General features: G+C 38.6%; 1 protein-coding gene across 1 annotated transcript in view; it reads right to left on the bottom strand.

Moving 5' to 3' along the window:
* Positions 1-8,330, bottom strand: part of LOC128737353 (mRNA-capping enzyme) — a 123,517-nt gene that overhangs the window by 70,068 nt on the left and 45,119 nt on the right. The gene's annotated exons all lie outside the window — the stretch shown is intronic.

The following is an 8,330-nucleotide window of genomic DNA, read 5'->3' as shown; positions in this document are numbered from 1 at the left end:
ACCATTACAAACACCAAGCTTGTGGCTGGTGTTGATTAGCATAAGCAAGCATAAGCATAGGCACAAGCATAGGATTCCGCCCGTGTGCTGCTACTCGGTTATTGACCAGGACCGATGAAAATTGCAAAATGATGGCTGGAAAAAGCATGCTTAGGACAGCGCACTGTTCCTTTTTGTGCAACCTTATCAGGTCCCTGCGTGCTGATCAATACAGATGCCGGCCACGTCCGAAAGCGGGTCCTGGTGGGATGGGAAGGAATGTTAGTCCAATACTTGTTGCTAATAAAGACCAGGGAATCCTCTGCATCTTCACAAGCATCAAGCTTGTGGCTGCTGCTGATTCAAGACAAAGAAGCAAAATTACCTTGCGTGTTTTTTGTTTACTACAAAGCACAGGCCTAGGTGCTACATCTGATTTGGAATTTTGACCTGTTTTTATACGACAGACTTCGTAGACTGTAAGAATACGGGACAATTGTGCTACAAATCCTTTGACTCTTTCAGTCGAGATTCGAACATGTGATGTCTAGCTTCCTGATCAGATGATTCTAGTAAAAATCTTACAGAATTGTTGCTCAAGTTGATATTTCTATCAAACTTTGTAATAAATGTTTCTACCTTTGTCACAATTTGGTTATACACTAGAATCTCGTTTTACGTCCGTTCATTTTACGTGATTTCGTTTTACGTCACTTTTTTTACGTCCAAATTTTGAATTAACGTCCTCTCGTTTTACGTCCAAAATTTGAATTAACGTCCACTTTTTTTACGTCCAAAACTTGAATTAACGTCCTCTCGTTTTACGTCCGAAATTTGAATTAACGTCTTCGGGAAAGTTACTTAAATGATTGCCGCCTTCAAGATGGTATGGAAAATAACGCAGAATTGACTCACTACGTGGCGCTAGCGTATATGTAGCATTCTTATACAAGCTGTATCTGGCGTTGCTGACTATTTAGAAAGTTACGGTCTTCGGGAAGGTTACTCAAATGACTGCTGCCTTCAAGATGGTATGGAAAATAGCGCAGAATTGACTCACTACGTGGCGCTAGCGTATATGTAGCATTCTTATACAAGCTGTATCTTGCGCTGCTGGCTATCCAGAAAGTTGCAGTCTTCGGGAAGGTTACTTAAATAACTGCCGCCTTCAAGATGGTATGGAAAATTCAAGGTTGTATGGAACCGGCTGCACTAGTGTATGTTTTTTTGTATTTGCCATAACTCATGATCTTGGTTGTACAAGAAGATCCTTTCTTCGGAAAGGTAGTTTAAGTTACCGAACCGTCCATTCATTTTACGTGATTTCATTTTATGTCCGAAATTTGAATTAACGTCCTATCGATTTACGTCCAAAATTTGAATTAACGTGCAAGGATTTTTGGGGCCGGGGGAGTTTCTTAGGATGATTGTTTATTTTTTATCCCTCACTTTCCCGCTTGGTCAACCGTCCATAAAAATTCTACAAAATTTACACCCGTATTTTTCCATTTGGCACTTAGGGAACCCCGTTTTGAGAAAGAGTGGTCCCAAAATATCCCAACTTTTGCCAAGCTTTCCTTCTTTAATAATTTATCACTTTTGAACCACTGAATTGATTTTTATTATTTTGGTACCAAATATGGAGTTAAAGCTCAAGGTTTTCATTGACTGCTCAAACATTTAAAATAGTTTGACGTAGGACTACGTCTTTGCTTACTATACTGGGACTGTGTACCACTTTGTGAAAACGAAAATAGAAGTGTAACGTTTGAATGAAAGATTTCAAATGCGAATAAAACTACTAAACTACTGAACGAAACTGAACGATTTATATGTCGTTGGATAGATAAAATGACCAGCAATTTTATGGATGGGTGAAAGAGCAATTTTAAGGAGGGCGTAAGAGGGAGGGCTCCTACACAAATGCAACACAAATTTCCTCAAAACTCGAAAACTAATCAAGCAAATGGAACCAAATTTGGCATGTAAAGGTTTCAGAAGCCAAAAATTTTTTCTGTGATAAATTGAGACCCCTTCCCTCTTTTGGAGGGGAGGGCTCCCATACAAATGAAATCCAAATTTACTCATAACTCTAGAATTAATCAAGCAAAAGGAACCAAATTTGGCATGTAAGGGGTTTTGGAGGCAAGAATTTTTTCTATAGTGAATTAGGCCTTTGTCTTCTTTAAGAAGGGGGATCCCATACAAATGAAATATAAGTTTCCTCATAACTCGAGAACTTATCAAGCAAATGGAACCAAATTTGGCTTGTGGGTGTTTTTGGAGACTTGAATTTATTTTACGATGCTTTGAGACCCCTCACCCCTGTGGTACGAGGATAAGGACTCTCATACAAATAAAACAGAAATTTTTCCGAAATTTCCCGAAGACCGTAACTTTCTAGATAGTAAGCAGCGCAAGATACAGCTTGTATAAGAATGCTACATATACGCTAGCGCCACGTAGTGAGTCAATTCTGCGCTATTTTCCATGCCATCTTGAAGGTGGCAGTCATTTGAGTAACCTTCCCGAAGATCGCAACTTTCTAAATAGTCAGCAGCGCAAGATAAAGCTTGTATAAGAATGCTATATATATACGCTAGCGCCACGTAGTGAGTCAATTCTGCGCTATTTTCCATACCATCTTGAAGGTGGCAGTCATTTGAGTAACCTTCCCGAAGATCGCAACTTTCTAAATAGTCAGCAGCGCAAGATAGAGCTTATATAAGAATGCTGCATATACGCTAGCGCCACGTAGTGAGTCAATTCTGCGCTATTTTCCATACCATCTTGAAGGCGGCAGTCATTTGAGTAACCTTCCCGAAGACTGCAACTTTCTAAATAGTCAGCAGCGCAAGATAAAGCTTGTATAAGAATGCTATATATACGCTAGCGCCACGTAGTGAGTCAATTCTGCGCTATTTTCCATACCATTTTGAAGGCGGCAATTATTTAAGTAACCTTCCCGAAGACCGTAACTTTCTAGATAGTTAGCAGAGCAAGGTACAGCTTGTATAAGAATGCTACATATACGCTAGCGCCACGTAGTGAGTCAATTCTGCGCTATTTTCCAAGCCATCTTGAAGGTGGCAGTCATTTGAGTAACCTTTCCGAAGACCGCAACTTTCTAAATAGTCAGCAGCGCAAGATACAGCTTGTATAAGAATGCTACATATACGCTAGCGCCACGTAATGAGCGAATTCTGCATTATTTTCCATACCATCTTGAAGGTGTCAGTCATTTGAGTAAACTTCCCGAAGACCGCAACATTCTAGATAGTCAGCAGCGCAAGATATGGCCTGCATAAGAGTACTACATATACACTAGCGCCACGTAGTGAGACAATTCTATAATCCATACAATCCGACGAAAAGCCCTTGATCTGCTAAACAAGTTTGTCGAAGACACCAACGTTCTATACGGTCAGGATCACGAGTTATTCCATGTTGGAACCAATTATGTCAATTCGTCCACTTTTTTTACGTCCAAAACTTGAATTAACGTCCTCTCGTTTTACGTCCAAAATTTGAATTAACGTCCTCTCGTTTTACGTCCGAAATTTGAATTAACGTCCACTTTTTTACGACCGATTTGATTTACGTCCCCCCAGTAGTGGACGTAAAACGAGATTTGAGTGTACAGCAAGACAGAATACTGATTTTTGTTACTCATCTATCTTCTTCTATACCTATAAAGAAGGATTTCTGTCTGTCTGTCTGTCTGTCTGTCTGTCCTGTGTTCCTTATAGAATCAAAAACTACTGAACCAATCGGCGTGAAAATTTGCATGTAGAGGTTTTTGGGGCCAGGAAAGGTTTTAGTGATGGTTAGAGACCCCTCCCCACACTAAGAGGTGGGGCTCCCATACAAATGAAACACAAATTTCTGCATAACTCGAGAACTAATCAAGCAAATAGAACCAAATTTGGCATGTGGGTGTTTTCGGTGACAAGAATTTATTCTATGGTAAATTGAGACCCCTCCCTCTCTATAAGGGGAATTGTAACTCCTCTCCCCTTTAAGAGGGGGGGCTTCCATACAAATTTCCTCATAACTCGAGAACTAATCAAGCAAATGGAACCAAATTTGGCATGTGAAGGTTTTCGAGGGCAGGAAAATTTTCTACGGTGAATTAGGACCCCTCCCCACTCTAAGAGGGGGGGCTCCTGTACAAATGAAATACAAATTTCCTCCTAATTCGAGAACTAATCAAGCAAATAGAACAACATTTGGCATGTGGGTGTTTTTTTTGGTGACAAGAATTTATTCTATGGTGAATTGAGACCCCTCCCCTCTTTATAAGAGGAATTATAACTCCTCTCCCCTTTAAGAGGGGGGGCTTCCATACAAATTTCTTCATAACTCGAGAACTAATCAAGCAAATGCAACCAAATTTGGCATGTGAAGGTTTTCGAGAGCAAGAAAATTTTCTATGGTGAATTAGGACCCCTCCCCACTTTAAGAGGAGGGGCTCCTGTACAAATGAAATACAAATTTCCTCATAACTCGAGAACTAATCAAGCGAATTGAACCAAATTTGGCATATGTGTGTTTTTGGAGACAATTTTTTTTCAATGATGAATTGGGACCCCTCCCCACTTTAGGAGGGGGGGTCCTATACAAATGAAATACAAATTTCCCCATAACTCGAGAACTAATCAAGCAAATGGAACCAAATTTGGCATGTGAGAGTTTTAGATGGCAGAATTTTTTTCTGTGGTGTATTACGACCCCTTTCCCTTTTAAGAGGGTGGGCTCCCATACAAATGAAATACAAATTTCCTTATAATTTGAGTACTAATCAAGCAAATGGAACCAAATTTAGCATGTAGGAGATTTTTGAGTCTTGAATTTATTTTATGATAGTTAGAGACCTCTCACCCCTGTGGTAGGGGGATATGGACTCTCATACAAATAAAACAGAAATTTTTGCGATACTCAAAAACTAATCCAACTCGAGAAATTCGAGACTCTTCCATAAAACATTAATCAATAACAAGACCACAAAAACTATCTATAGTAACACTAGATCATTCAGGACGAGCCGGTCGCGAGTGTTGCCGGTGACCCGCCGTCGGAAGCGCCGCCCACTGGGGGGCTTGCAAAACTCGAGATAGTGACAAAGATCATCCGAGATTCATGATTTATGTACAACACAGGTTAATTTGTGGCAATACGAAGTTTGTCGGGTCAGCTAGTATGGATATAAACTAGATAAAATTATATCATAATTTGATATATTTGTGATATGCCTTGAGCAAATTTTGTTACAATTTTAGTTATTTCAACTGCTAACGAGCCCAAGTTTATAACAAAACGCAAAGGAGACTTTGTTATAAAATACTTATTATCTAGAACTCATCCTGTTATAAATTTGATATATTCATTTGATCGGGTTATTAAACCAGTGGCTGCTGGTCAACTGAAAGGCTCAGACGTTTTGCTTTTCTACTGCTGCAAACAAGCGACAGCGCAGTTATGAACTATCTTATTAATGGGTGTTCTTTTAATATAACAATAACATATTATTTTGAAGACTTAAGCTTTCTCCTAGAACTTTGTTAATAGCTGGATGCGTTAGGCAAATTTCTATACTGAAATACTCCGATTATGACACTGGAAAAATATTCGTTTTTGATATCACAAAATAGCTCACCTGCCATAAATACGGTACAGCAAGATAATATTATTACTATATTGTTTGTTTTTTCTCACTTTACGCTATTTTACGCTACACATATACTAATATGGTGTAAAAAGTTTTCTTTAATATTCGAGGTTTCTTCTCGAAAACCAGCCTCACGTAGTTCTACACCAACTACGCGGTCGTGTCTGGAACACAACCTTTCTGATTTGATTTTTACTTTTATTTATGATCAAAGCTTTATGAAAACGTCGAAGTGACCCAATTTTATTGTAATTGTAACAGTTGAACAAAGATAAAAGAAGAGGAAAGTTTTATAATACACTTGTCGATCTTTTGAGTACACAAATTTTATGAATATTAAGCTAATGATAATAATGATCATTAACGCAAGCAGAAGATGACTGGTAGGGGGATTGTCGTCAAACTACATAAAAGCAATACATTTCAGATCCATTTGGTATGAGTTGACAAAAGTTTTTTGCTTTAACAGCTCATTATGACGTGATCGGAATTAGATACACCTGTGATCGGAACTAGAATCACCTCTTATAATTGATGATCGGAATTAGGTGCACTGATGCATCATACTATGATGCATTTTTTTAACTTTCGGTAAATAATTTAGGTATTTTAGTATTTTTCCATGAAACTTCATTGAAAATACTTGCTAAAGACATATACAGTGTTAATAAATATCAAAGCTATATTTTTCAGTAGGGACTCAAAGATGAATCAGGTGATCGGAGTTAGGTGCTTTCACGGTACCTATTCTTCTGATAAAACAGGCATTTTAACTGATAACACGCTTATCGAATGAATCGCGTAATGAAGAGACTCAAAACATGCGCAAATTTTATAAAAATTTCGGAAATTTGGTGAATTTTTCCTTTAAAACCCAAAATTTCTTGTTCAATTATTTTATAGACCATTCTCCTGGTGTCTCACAAGCACAATGACATAAAATTTATCTTTCAAATGCTTGACATTTCATGATAATCTAATTTATCATAAGAAAAATGTTGTAAAATTAAATATTTCATCATTTAGTAAAAAGTTTTTATTTCATAAAATTGCAAAAAGTAAAAATTTCACTCTCAACCCTCTTCCTGGGATTCTAAGCTATCAAATTGCATCCAAGATTGTGATGAGAAAAGGTGAGAACATAAACAAATATCACTTTAAAGTAGCAACAGATTTATGCTAATTTGCTATAATAAATACTGCTCGCTTGTCATCAATATATTCATTGAAATTTAAAGTCTATATCAACAAATAATTGTAAAATCTTTGAGTTTAAAAAGCCTTTTTACAGCTGGTCGATAGGATGTATATAGCTTTAGAAATGCGAAAGGCAACAACCTTATCTACATGAGCGAAAACATATGACCCATTTTACTCGAATTTTGACAGCTCTACGCAAGATGTAAACAAAACAAATGGTTTCTAAATTAACTTTATATTGTGAGATAAGTATCTGGGAACACAGCGAGGTTTAATTGGAGTGGATTGAACAAGTTTTAATTTTCTTCATTTTGGCCAGCTTTTTAATCCAAATACTCCTCTGCGCCTTGCTTTCTTGATTTTTTATATGCGCATTACTATTTTAACCTTTCTGCCGCGTCCACCCCATCGCAGGCAACCATGCTTTCGCTGCCAACATCTCGTGTGTGCGAAAATGAGATAGCATGTCAGCACTGCGTTTCACTCAACTGCCAGCAGTCTGATTTGGGCCCGCTGTCAAATTTTGAGCCCAGGACATGCTGATATTCAATGCAGCTCATTATAGAGATGTCGATGGGGTGCTCTTGTCCTATAATATTTACAAAAAACCGTAATACAAAATATGTTGTAAAACATATGTTGTTAATTCAAAAATCGTCACAAAATAGACCGTGTTAATTCAAAGGGTTGTATAACATTTCGCCGAAGACCATATCGCGGAGTACCGTTTCGCGGAATACCATTTCGCGGAAAGTACTATTTCGCGGAATGTACCAAAACGCCGAAAACCCTTTCGCGGAAAGGACTATTCCGCGGAAAACCGTTTGGGGGAAAGAAACATTTCGCGGAAAAACATTTGGCGGAAAATATTGTTTCGCGGAAAACCATGTTAGTAGCAAACGTTTCCTAGATGATTCAGGGCGAGCCGGCCGCAGGCAACGGCGAGTGTTCGCCGGTGACCCGCCGTCGGAAGCGCCGGCCACTGCGGGGGGGCAGCCCCCCTGCAGAGATCACATCTGTTTAGGTCTTTTCGTTTTCCTAGGTCTACTGACCTCTAGTCAGTTTTCCCTAGTCCTCGCATCAATTTAACTTTCGTTGAATACAAAGCGGCGAAGCCGCGTTTTGCGGTTTCCAAACTGAATGAGCGGTGGTTCTCTGCCAAATAGTACTTTCGGCGAAAATTTTTTCCGCGAAATAGTACTTTCCGCAAAAACGTTTTCCGCGAAATGGTACTTTCCGCGAAAATGTTTTCCGCGAAATGGTTTTCCGCGAAACAGTATATTCCGCGTTATGGTCATCCGCGAATTGGTTTTCCGCGAAATGGTATTCGGCGAAATGTTATACAATCAATTCAAAGTCGTCAAAAACCCGCTCAAATTCAAAAATCGCAGAAAAAACGCGTCAATTCGAGGATGTAAATAAACCGCGTTAATTCAAAAATGGTCATAAAAAACCGTGTTAACTCTAAAATTGTCATAAAAAC

The sequence above is a fragment of the Sabethes cyaneus genome, chromosome 1, assembly GCF_943734655.1.
Source record: "Sabethes cyaneus chromosome 1, idSabCyanKW18_F2, whole genome shotgun sequence".
Lineage (NCBI taxonomy): Eukaryota > Metazoa > Arthropoda > Insecta > Diptera > Culicidae > Sabethes > Sabethes cyaneus.
The sequence above is the reverse complement of the archived record's forward strand: the minus strand, read 5'-3'. Positions and strand labels throughout refer to the sequence as shown.